This window comes from Eumetopias jubatus, unplaced genomic scaffold (assembly GCF_037043125.1).
Source record: "Eumetopias jubatus isolate StellerSeaLion01/CBP00866 unplaced genomic scaffold, mEumJub1_p1.0 scaffold_4, whole genome shotgun sequence".
Classification (NCBI taxonomy): Eukaryota; Metazoa; Chordata; class Mammalia; order Carnivora; family Otariidae; genus Eumetopias; species Eumetopias jubatus.
This window is the reverse complement of record NW_028274810.1, coordinates 144,682,968-144,696,294: the sequence shown is the minus strand read 5'-3', so window position 1 is coordinate 144,696,294 and position 13,327 is coordinate 144,682,968. Positions and strand designations below refer to the sequence as shown.

Below are 13,327 nucleotides of genomic sequence, written 5' to 3'. Positions count from 1 at the left end.
AGGGTGGGGAGTGAGCTGCAGACTTTCGCTCCCCTTGTCAGAGTAAATCATGGCTCTATTAGGGCAGCACTCCTTAGATTTTGGCAAATGAGGGTACACGATTCAGGCTGTGAAATGGCTATTCTTTAGGCTGCCTTGCTCTTGCTCAGGGACGCTTAGATTAGCGGGCTCCATGTAGATAAGGAAAAGGGAAATGGGATATAAACAAGTTCAGTGGCACAAAGGGTTGGGAGAAGAGCCTAAGTGAGGCCATCTTGGTTTGCATTTTAGTCAGAATTTGGGGAAAAGTTGCAAGGATCCTCTGTCCATAGGCACTTAGGGGACTTGTCATCCGTGGCAGAAAACAATGACTTGAACTCCTGGTCAAAGAGCTGTCATTTTAAATAACTTTCACTACCCCAGCCTCTGTCATCCAGATGCACTTACCTGTGTGTATAAACAGAAATAGAAAGACAGCACAGGCACATTATTTTTCACATAGAGGAATGCCTCTTCTCGTGTTCACCAAATTCAAGACCCATAAAACGTAAAGAACCTAAAGTTCCTTTTCATGTACTGAAAAGTGAAACCCGGTCATTAATTGATCCAAAGTGGAGCTCCAGCTTTTCATTCCACAGCTAACTGGATCTCCTGAGGAAAATCTCTCAAGGTGTTGTCATAGCTGTTGGATGCGGCAGAAATGCAAGTAAGCCTAAGGGGAAATAAAACATTAAATTAGATATGACTACCTAAAATAATGTCGCAATAGCCAGCCATTTACAACACCCCAAAGACTTTCGTTACTTTTAGAAAGAAACAGCTTCTCTTTCCAATGCCTGAACAATAGGAAATGAATTCTTTGACAATTAAAGCCAGAGGACAAACTTAACTTTCAAGCCGCCACCGAGGACTGAAATGGAAGTACAGCTTGTGGACCACTATACAGATCACTAACAAACCTTAATGAATATTGGGTGTGGGCATCAGGGTCCTGTCATTTTTGACACTATGTCCCAAGTAGCTTAAACCCAACACTCAAGGAAAGGTGGAGACCTCATTGGGTCTGTAACATCTGGGATTTTATTTGTCATTTTGGCATACCCTGCAAGCGCAAAAGAAAGAGTAAAAGGGGATTATCTTGACAATGAAATGAGTTACTGAATCTTGTGATAATGAAAAGCAGAAGAATTCTAATGCCTTTCTATAGTCCCTGAGGTAGAGGTGCGTTTATAGTTTTGCAGAAGTAAAATGGAGGCAGGCAGAACAGATGGCCTAGAGTCCGTGAAACCTGACACCCCTCACCTCACAACTGAGTACCACTATTAATCCTGGTCAGATTCCCTCTTATTACTTTATAACAAGGTTCAAAGTTGCTACTGATGAACTGGCGTGTCCCTCTTGTTTTACTCTTAAATTATCTATAGATTACGGATTCTTTTCAACAGTGATATTTTTCTGTATATACTGATGGACTATTGAGACATTCAAAAGAAGTAGAATAGGAAGTTCTAAAATTAAACGGGAAATGAGAAAAAAGTAAAATTCTCGTTACTTTTTTTCAAAATAATGTTCCGTATTATTTCTCTAATATTGTGGGAAATAAAAACCATAAATGTATAAGATGCTGTCTTGGGGAGTAATTCTCTTGTCCTCTTCTCAGAAATCGCATGCAGTGGAGAAGAAATCCCACCATGCAAATTTTATTCTCCTTGTTGTAATTGTTACATGCAATAATATATAATTAGCTGGAATTTTGGATAATAATAGGCAGCGTTATCTTAGATCTTTCTTCACACCCTTAGAAAGAGAGGTAACAGATTAAGAATGTTTGATGTAAGCGTCTGCCTTCGGCTCAGGTCGTGGTCCCGGGGTCCTGGGATCGAGTCCCACATCGGGCTCCCTGCTCGGCGGGAAGCCTGCTTCTCCCTCTCCCACTCCCCCTGCTTGTGTTCCTGCTCTCGCTGTCTCTCTCTGTCCAATAAATAAATAAAATCTTTAAAAAAAAAAAAAAAAAACACAAAACAAAACCCTGGGAGATAAATGCTGTTCAGACACGTTTACACCGTTACTTACTCTTTTGTTTAACCCAATTATATTAATACAGTCTTCTACATCTTTCATTTGGGATACTTAAATTTTTCTGTTTTAAAAAGCTTTGTGCATTTTTTAAAAATGTCTGTTTTGTGATTATTATTCTTCACATCCATTTTTTGTTTTAGTGCTAGGTGGTTACTATAGCTGCTTTGGATTCCAATGGGAAACCTTTAAAATACATAGGATAGTTACTTTAGAAATGAAGAAGATAACTGCTGGATTGAATTGCTAATGTGTTAAAAATCATCTAATAAGCAACCAGCTTCGGATGTCGAGCACTGTCATGTGCTCTGGTGTAGCGAACATTGTGTACCTGCCCAGCCTTTCGTAGAGGGAGATGAGCTCATCTCCGAGAGATAACCATCTCTGACTTTTTCTTCTGATTCATCATCGACCTGAACTCCATTTGAACCTTGTTAGACAAAAAACAAGCAGAATTCCTGGCCCAAACTATAAAATATAATTAAGCCCTTTTGAAATGATGTGTAAAAGAACATTGCTGTACCCCCACTTATAACCACTACCACCACCACAACCAATAAAGTTAAATCAAGCACTGCCTGTAATGGATTAAAATAATAAATGTTCCTGGATTTCAGTGTTTGAAGTACTTGAAGAAAACAGGCTCCCAGCAGCCCGGGTAGCTGAATGCAGGAGAGACATTTATTAATGACGAGTTCAAGGATTTGGCCTGTTTAAGATCATTACTTTCTGTTTACCGTGTGTTACACATCTTTTATATTTTTTACACAGCCCACATGTGTCCACATGCAATAATGAAAGCTTTTTTTTCCAACAAAAGAATTGTTAATTGTGTAAATATGGTTCTCTTGGGGAATGTGAAGTCTTCACAGGACTTGCTCCCTTCTAATGAGAAATCCAGTACAAGTATACTCTTCCAAGTATATCCACCTTCAATCTTGTCTCTAGCTGTATTGGTCTAGTTCTTCCTATTGTTTTTAGTTACCAAATTCTAAACTTAATCTAGACTACTAGAAAACTTTGGCCTTAGGTTAGATATTTTAGAATTGTGTCCCATTGCAGTGGACTTTGTGTATCTTAAGTACCATAGGAAAAAAAAATGCTTTTTATTTCTTCTAGTTTTAACAAAGGTATGATAAAGAACGATTTCTCTAGTTTTAGATACATTTGGAAAGGGGGAAGGGCAACTGATAAAAATTTCCCACATATACCTATTTAAAACAATGTTCCATGGGCAGGAGAAAAAAGGGCCTTTGAGACAACAAAAATGCTATCAGTTGACATAAAGATATCTCACTGCAGAGTGCTGTTAGGGAAGAAAGTTTCCAGTCCTAGTAATTAAGTACTGGAGCTCTCAGCAGCTTCTCCTCTGCATCTTAATGGTAGCACCTTATAGGTTAGTATTAGGTGAAATGGACAAGAATTATTGTAGCCCTCCGTGCTGGGGCTGTGGAAAAAGGAAGATTAGGAGTAAATCTCTCTCCCCCGCTCTACTGAATTTGTGACGGCATTTAGTTTTGCCTGTGGTCACAGCAAATTGCCCTCTCATCCACATAAGCCATGAGTAGGCTATTTGCTAGGAAAATTTCTGGCAAAGCAACGTCATCAGTAATGAGTGACTGAGGACATGTCTTAGATGTTCTTTTACTCTCTGGCTGGGCCTCTGGACCTGTAGGCTGTGTTGGCATAACATACCGAGGCCATGCAAGACAGCTGGGGACAGGAAAAAGCATTTATTCACAAACCTGTTGCCAACTGGAAAAATGAAATTACTAAGAGCTAACTAATAGCAGTAGATTTTATAGAACAACCTGGTGCTGGAAGGAGGCAGACAGAATCTGAATCCTAGCCTTGCTACTTACTGGCAGTTGATGGTGGTAAAAGTTACAACACTCATTTCCAAAATGAAGGCAAAAATACTTAATTCACAGGCCTGTTGAAAGGATTAAGTGAGATAATGTACTCAGAGTACCCTACACATTCCTTGGCACAGATTTATTAAATTCCTCAATAAATATTGGTCTTTTTTGTATCTTCCCCCGCTTCCCTCTCCCAGTACCACATGAATGGTGAAGTCATAGGTCACTAAATCTCCAAGTTGAAAGTTATCTTACAGATCATCCTTTTCTTTATCGAGAACCCTTTTTTATCTTTTTCTCTCATAGATCTCATGATCCAAACACATTGCATTTAGGATGAGGTAGCTAACATAACTACACCAACTCGCTATGACTGTAACCAAAAAGAAAAGTTTACTGCACCTCCGAGCCTGTTTCAGATAGATTCATGATTTCTTTTGGGCTCTTTGAAATATTTTTTTTTTGAAGATTTTATTTATTTATTTGACAGAGAAAGAGACAGCGAGAGAGGGAACACAAGCAAGGGGAGTGGGAGAGGGAGAAGCAGGCTTCCCGCTGAGCAGGGAGCCCGATGCGGGGCTCAATCCCAGGACCCTGGGATCATGACCTGAGCCGAAGGCAGCCGCTTAATGACCGAGCCACCCAGGCGCCCCAGGGCTCTTTGAAATATTGAAAATACCTCATGAACCACCATTATTATGTGGAACTCTCTCAGGTCAAAGAACCCTGGATTGAGGCCCACTGAACTAGTCCTAACTCCCCCCTTGAGCTAAGGGTGAAAGATTAAGTGATTTGCCCAGGGATATTCTGAGATGGAGTGAAGACTGTAACACGTCCCCTGGCTTTTGATTGGTCTGTTATTACCAGTCTTAAAACACCTGGATTATGCAGATCAAGACCAATTTCTAAGCGGCTGTAGTAAATTATTAAGCAAGTCATTTCGCTTTCAACACTGTTTGAGTAAGTTTAAACCAATTCTTCCATCCATGTAACTTACTTTAAAAAAAAAATTGATTCACAGCAGTTTCCTCATGTAATTAACCAGCTACTGTATTCCTCTAAGAAACTTTTGAAGTGTGTATTTACTGTTGTTCCTTCCTCGGTAAGGTTGCCGTACACTTTCCAGTATGCACAGTCAGATCTGCCAGTCAGCTTTTTTTTTTTTTGCCAGTCAGCTTTAAAAAAAAAAAAAAAAAAAAAAAAACATGGCCACATGGTCCAATCAAGTTTTATTTTTCTAATAAACTGACACAACTGTGAAAACAGTGAGCATGGTGGCAGTTGGAGAGGAAGAAAGAGGCAAAATTTATCCTCCATTACCCTTTGGTATTTTTAGTTTAGTTTTTCTAGAATCTGAGTTCTAAAACATTTCTCAGAAAATACCTCTCCCAGACAAAGGCCAAGTAAAAATAGCTAACTCGTAGACATTTTTGTCTTTGATGAGTAATTCCCCCTTTATTTATGTGAAAGAAAAAAAAAAGTCCCATTCTTCTTACTTGTCATTTTATTATGGTCAAAAGAGGTTTGGGTTAGAGCGGTGGGGGTTGGGGGAAAGGCTTTTATTCATCAGTGAGGACTGGGTGAGAGTACATGGGGATTGGAAACCCCACCCATGACAAATCATCAGATGGGAGGAGATACATGTTAGCAAGGGGACCACCCGGTTGGGCTCTCATTTTGATGGCTAGACTTTGTAGTAAATTTGTTCAAGAGCACCAGCATCCCTTTCAACATACATGTAGTTCTCTGACAGCTTTGTTATGTTCTGTTCCATATATTAATCTTAGGCTATATTTTAGTTTACTATATTAATAGGTAACAAATATATAGGCATATTATAAAACAGAATGTAATTAAATACAATCTGGTCAACTTACATATTCTGTTGGGGGGGAGCAAGGTTTGTTTATTTTGTTCATGGTTAAAATACCCAAATACCATTTTTTATGTACTTTAACATAATTAGTTGAAGGAACTAGAAATGAGAAGAGTTCTAATCTCTTTATGAACCATACTTAGAAAAATTTTTTCTGGCCATCTGGTTATTTATGGTCATCTCTTTATGGATCATCTCTTCATAGATCCTTATAAAAATTGTTTTCTTCCTCGCTTTTTGAGGCACCCAGATGCTTCACTGTTATGCAAATTGACCTGTAGATGTATCTAACCCATGCTTGCTGATTTTCTAGTAGCCTTAGATTATTTCCAGCTGTATAAAAAAATACCTGGATGTGTTTTGCTAGCACATGTCATCACTGAGTACTCTTGCTCATGACATACAGAAGCCCTGATTCAGATTGCATTTTGCACAGTCAGCATGTAGAGAATAGGAGCCTTACCAAATGTCTAGTAGAGACTGACGATGTAGGGCTGGCAGCATTTTGTAAACATTCTCCAAAACAAGTGGTTTGCATTTATTAGTCTTCCGAAGAAGTATTTTAAAGGTCATGAAACTACTTGTTCCTTGAACTAAATTTTTACACTCAATGAAAAGTATGTCAGTATGCAAACCAAGCAAGATTATTTCTGTTTATCATACCAGTTGTTTCTGAAATTGCTTCTCAATGTTGTTACACCTCATTTAGTTTAATTAAATATCTGCCATTAGTTTGCTAGGGCTGAAATTAAAAATATAAACAGATTTTTGAAAGAGGCCAATGGAAAAATCAGAAAAGCATTCTGTTGAATGGGAAGGAAGTAGAAGAGGTTATATACTTGGTTGAGCACACAATTGCTAAATGCAGTGTGGGGTCCTGGGTTGGATCCTGGAACAGGAAAGGGACATGCGGGGAGTAATGTGAAATTCAAATAAGGTCTATAAATTAGTTAGGAGTACTGAGGTTAATTTACTGGCTTTGGAGAATCATACTATAGCTTACGTAAGTTGTTAACTTTAAGGGAAGTTGAGTAAAGGGTATCAACTTTGCTCTAAAAGCCTATTATTATTTCAAAGTTAAAAGATTTAAAAAATGACCTGATAAATGTTTGAGTAACTTTAATAATATTCATACTTTAAAAGTTTAAGTGACCATTTAAAATCTTACGCTTCCACAGCATATTTAATTTTTTTTCTTCTCTCCATATTATTTTTGGAAATTTAGGGGGGAAATGAACAGTTCAGAAAATATAAAGGATACCACATCAAACACCTGTATATTCGCCCGCTAGAACAAATGTAAACATATCGTCATATTTGCAGTATGCACACACATGTGCAGATACACACCGAGACAAAATGTCACAAAATCACTTGGCCTTTTCCACCGCTGAGCAGATAGTTCTTTATAGTTTTTACATGTAGTAATTTTATCCAACAGTACATCAGTGGTCCACTAGGAAGGAGAGTAACACATTCCTTAATGCACTTTCTGTTGCCATTTATACCAGATTTGAAATGTGTAAGTATCTAGTTTACATGAACTCTGAGTGTTCTCCGTGGGTGTGTGTGGTGATACATAAAACAAGATTCATTTCATCCCAAGGAAGGTATTTAGCATGTTTCCGGATGAAAAAACAAAAAGGAGAGGATGACGTCCCGTAGGCTAGCTTCTCACGAAGTAAAAGAAAGGGAAAAGGAAAATCAATAACCCTGTCATGGGTCCCAGGGATTATTTTCATATTTTGTGGTAAAAGTGTGAAGTTCGGTTTACCATTTATAAATGACCCTTTGTGAAATTCATCACCACTCTTTATTATTAAGTGATCATCATAATCTCTTACTACTGGTCATTTACTCCAAGATTAAAACCACTTGAACTAACATGTTTTTCTATTATTTTGTTGTAGCTTTTTTTTTTAAACGTAGCAGGAAATGTTCAAAAGGAAACAGAGACTCTAATTTAAACTTAAAAGCTGGTACTTGTGGGTGAACTTTTCTGTGGTGGCACCAATAACCCGGAACCCTTCAGTGAGGAGCAATGCCACAGCTGGTGTGTGTAATCAGTGTGGTGGGCCAATGGGCACATGCGGATGGGTTAAGTCAGTTGCCTCAAAAGTGAACCACAGAAGAACAGAGAAGGGGGCAGAAGGGACCAAGCAGGGCACACTTATGTCTGTGCCTTTGGGCAGGGCCTGTTCTGTGTCCTCACTGCTAGCACGAGCATCTTCAATTCTCAGTGCCACCTGTGTGTTTAAACAAGTCCATGATCAATGCTGGTGGACCTGAGACAGAATCAAGTACAAACTGTAAATGGATGACAAAGGTGTAAGAAGAGAGTGAGGAATAGGCTGTTGGGGAAAAGAAAGGAGAAAAATGAAGAGCGACTTACATATAGGTACACAAATACTTGATTAGAATGAAAGAATTAACAGCACAAAGGAGAATACAAAGCAAAAAAAAATAGATTTGTTTGATAGTAGGGAAGTATCCATGTTTTTTAACAGTTCATTTGCTTAACAGAGTCAGTATTACAAACGCTGTTGGTTGTTTTTTCCCCTCTAGTACTTCCTTATATCTCAGAACTTGAGGATGATAAATTGCGAAGGAAAAATCTGGTTTGAGGAGAAAAAATTGCAAATTATTTACTTTACCCAGTATATAGTAGATAACCGGTAAATGTTGGTTGAATAATGAATGCATGCATGTATAAATATCAAGGTGGAGGTTATCACAGAGATCCAGAAGCCTTACAGGTAGATAGAGGCATGGGAGTAGCACTTTCTTAAGAAATTAGGCATGGTTATGAGTACTATCGAAAGAAATTGTCCTTAAAGCCATGAGAGTAGAGAAATCCACTGGAATAAGAGATTGGGTTGAGAGGAAAGAATAGAAGACTGTGGTTTCCCTTAGCAGTCCATTTACTTAGAGACTGTTTCATTTGGGATGCTTTAGGCTGTAAATGACAGAAAATCCAACCTAAGCTGGTTTAAGCGGTCTCATGTAGGTGAAAAGCTTAGGACCTGTGCTGTCCTTAGGCATGGCAGAATCCAGTAGATCTCTCTTCTGTGTTACATAGCTTCTGCCTCAGACCCCACATGGGGGCTCCTAGCAGCTCCAGTGCCTTCATTTTCTTAACTTCAAAGCCAGGGAGCAAGAGGAAAGGCCACTTTCCTCATTGGTATTACTGTACCTCATTGGTTTGCATTGAATCTCATGCTCATCCCTGAGCCAAATCAAACTCCAGAGAGTATCAAACATGAAAATCAAAGTCTGGCAACTTTCCAGCCCTACTAGCCTGCTTTCTGGCAAAGCATAGATTCTATTATTGCTGAAATAAAGCTAAAGCTAGAACAGTGCCTGCCTCCATTGTAAGGTCTCTGTATCTCAGGTACATTTTGCCTCCTCCTACCCTCCTCAATACACACCTGAGTCTGGCTGGCTTTCTTCTTCTTGTTGCAGACTCCCAGGTGTTGGCCCAACCATTGGCTTCCTACTTCTTGGGCCACTTTTCTGAGATTACAGCCCCAAACTTTATCTTTATTCTCGCACGAATTCTAGGTATCCCATTGTCTCTACCCAAGCAAAAAACAGGATTTGTATGACAGCAGTGAAGTGTTTGTGTATTTAACAGGGTATGCAGTGACACAAAAGCTGTCAATATTTCTATACTTGTTTGTAATAATTCAACAAGTTTAGAATTTTTTCTCACCCCAGGCAATAAATACTTATAATTGTATAACTTTAGGGAATTAAGAAAAGCCTTCCATCAGCCCTACTTAAGTTCTTCTTTGAGGGGCACCTGGGTGGCTCAGTCATTAGGAGTCTGCCTTCGGCTCAGGTCATGATCCCAGGGTCCTGGGATCGAGCCCCGCATCGGGCTCCCTGCTCGGCGGGAAGCCTGCTTCTCCCTCTCCCACTCGCCTTGCTTGTGTTCCCTCTCTCGCTGTGTCTCTCTCTGTCAAATAAATAAATAAAATCTTTTTTAAAAAAAGTTCTTCTTTGAGAAGAGATAGGCACTTTCTGTGGAATATATACAAGATATAATGATGTAAATTTTGTCATTCCAGTACTAGGATTTTTTTTTAAGCAAACCTCAGAAACTAATTTAGACAGTACAATATCAGTATTTTCAGTAGTTCCTGCATAGTAGAAATATCTAGTAAGTTCCAAATTCTGTATGTATTAAGTTACTTCTACAAAGATTTTATCATATGCTTACAAATATCTTTGTATAGATGAAATCTATTATAGAGTGAGAAAGGTAATCTTCTTCATCTGTATGCTGTAGACAAAATGTTGTCAAGCCCATTCTTAACAAAACTCCTAGAGATAAATATTAGCCCTTTCTTTTGATAGTCTTTTCTTTGATAATTACCTTTGCTCTCATGAAGTTGTCCTTTATGTCTGTCTTAGTTCTTCTGCTTTAATTTTCACCACTTCAAAGTGATATTTTAGGAATGATTAGAAATCAGCACATAGAAGAGGTGTTCAGCAGGTTTCTCACTGTTACAGGAAGATGTACAAATAAGGAAAGGGAGAAGGCTAGAAACCACTCTGTGGTGCTGGATGAGAACCAGAGGCATCAGTATGAATTCATGATTTTTAATATATGTTCTGATGGATAGGTAAAGAAATATAGATGCGTACATAAACATGGGTGGTTTATATACATAGGCTCCTTAGCCCCCTCTGCTGAGAAGGCCTAGAAGCAGTGACGCCCTAGTAGCAATGAGCATACTTACCACCTAGATTTTGTTTTCTAGAGAAATGACTGATGCCATAGATGAGATGGGAAAAATACAGGATAAGCCTAATACATCTTTTATGGCCAAAAAGTAAAGAAGTTCTCAAAAAATGTTGGGGGTATATCAAAAGGACACAGGACCCAACTTGAAGGGGTTCTCAACGCCCAGAGCTGGTTCAGTGGAAGCAACAAAGTAAATGATAGTACTAGATTATAATCCATAAAATAAAATAAATACCTGTGAGTCCATACACATACAAATAAATAATTGAACTGATAAATGGGGTAGAAAGGACAGCTCTTTTTACCACAGAATGCTAATTAATTAATGTAGAAGAATAAGAAAAGTGGAAAATCAACATGTTCATACACCACAGTCATAATCATTGCAGGCAAGAACCACTGATGGATGCTAAAACATTAGCAGGTAAAAGTTTTATGTAAAAGAGGATACTTGCATGATCTTCATATATCTCCCCCACAAGATACTTGTTATTTTCAAAAGAAAAAATAGCAATTTTACAGTGGCAGACACCACTTTAGCCCTGTGATCAGAGTTAATATTGCCAGCATTAAAACATCAGTATCCCATACCCCAAAATATGATAACACGGAGAAGGGCATCACTCCTCTGGGATTCTTGCCAAAAATGTATAACTTCATTCTAGTGAGAAAACATCAGATATATTGAGAGACATTCCGCAAAGTAATTGGCCTCAAGAACATCAAGGTCATTAAAGACAAAGAAAGCTGGAGGATCTGTCACAGGTTAAAGGAGACTAAGGAGATCTGCCAGCTAAATTCAGTAGGGATTCCTAGTTTGGATCCCGGACCATCAAAGGACAGGAGTGGGGAAAATGGCAAAATTTACATGAGATCTATAGATTACTTACTGGTATGATATCAATGTTGATTTCCTGATTTCAGTATTTCTGCTATGGTTACATAGCTAGATGAGAGGTATATGGGAACTCTGTATATTTTTGCAAGTTTTAGGTGCTTCTAACATCGTTTCAAAATAAAGAGAGTTTTGTGTGATTTCTTTTAGAGGAGGGGGACTTGGAATGGAGGTCTCCTCCATCCAACCTTATTATTCTATGACACACTGATAGAATGAAGAATGGCAAAGATTTAAGCACTTTTCTGTTTTGTCTGTCAATTAAAAAATATGTTGAGACAGATGAAAGTAGGATCAGATGTTATACTGGCAATTCAGTTTGGTGGGATTTATCCTGAAGAGCTACTGTTGTGCCCAGTGCTATACTGAATAAAATGGTCTTTGCCTCCAGGATGGTCAGTCTACTAAAGCTTGAAAATGATGTGGTCTACTATTTCAATCATTTAGCTTACCAAAATCTCTCTTCCTTGATGTTTTAAAATAATGGAGATGGATAGAATGATCTAGAAATTAAGTCTTGGAATAAGAGAGCAAGAACTCCCAAAGTGGGCCCTGAGATTTTTTAAATCTGGGTCTCTGGCGAGGCAATGATAAACATTAAATGAGATAAGCAGCCTAGAAGGCCTTTGGTTATTAAGCATTTTGTGTATGAGGAACCAAAAGAATATTCACATTAAGATTACTACTAGATAATTGGGTATTTCACTGTAGGGCAGAATGAAGATGCATGTATTGGGGAATAAAGAGAAATGTAATTCTGATGTTCCCTTAATACTCATTTGCTAGATGACTGTACTGAATCAAGCCTAAACTTTCATAATCCCATTATGAGAAATTTCTGAATAATAAATTGATATGTTTCATTTAGCAGATATTTACTGTTGAGTAGTAAATATTTCAGGTAATGTAATGCAGTTAAGTCAGGAAGTTATGACTTAAGTTCTAAACCCCATTAATGGAGATGATTTTTGATTCTTAGGTATGTGGGGACCTGTTTTTTTTTTTTAATTTTCTGTTTTATTTCTTTTCTCTAAGTGAGGTGTAGTTGTGAATCAAGAAAGTTGTATAAATGAAATGGAAGTCTTAGTGCCATAATGGAGTTGAAAAAATTTATGAAACTGATTTCTGCCATCCTAAATTTTAACAAAAGTCTTAGCCCTAATTTACATGGGTGTGATGTCTTCCATGGAAGATTAGAAGTTATCTATCTTATTTCTGTGGTAGGAGCATACAACATATATGAAGTTTCCAAGTCTCCACAGAATTGAAAAGTCAGTGTGGGTACTATACTTTGAAACGTGTATACTATGGGCCTAAGGTGTTTTTTAATCTTTCATCTCTTTTAAGGATCAAATATCATTAGAAAAATAAGCCATGGGCATTACAAACGCGGTCTGGTGAAATTCAATATTCACAATGACAATTCAGAATATGAGCTCCTTCGGGGAAAGTTAACCCACCACTCTAACTTTGCATCCAAATATCTTAAAGTGTGCTGTTGGTTTTATGAAAAGGTTTTGATCTACACTTCTAGTTTAAGTTCAAAAGAAAAACCTACATTTTAAAGTGTATTCCTTTTCTGGGTATATTTACTTTGAACTATAGCATATAGTTTTTCTCATAAATCTAACCTGCCACTATCTGTTTTTAAGACTTTGTAAACTTCAAGTGGTTATGATGTGTGAAGTTTGGATTAAACTAAAATTTTTAGAAAACACATGTTATATATTTTGATTGTTTTGAATTTTAACATGGGCCAGTCAAAAACTTGAGTGTCTAGCAAAATAATATACTATACTCTGTTACTATAAGAAATCACAGAAAATTGCCCTTTCCCATCATGTTAACAATAGACAAATGAAGCAGCTGTTCTTATTCTTAATGTAGTTGTT

General features: G+C 37.8%; 1 protein-coding gene across 6 annotated transcripts in view; it reads left to right on the top strand.

The window, feature by feature from the left end:
- Positions 1–13,327, top strand: part of VPS13B (vacuolar protein sorting 13 homolog B) — a 750,734-nt gene that overhangs the window by 588,168 nt on the left and 149,239 nt on the right. The gene's annotated exons all lie outside the window — the stretch shown is intronic.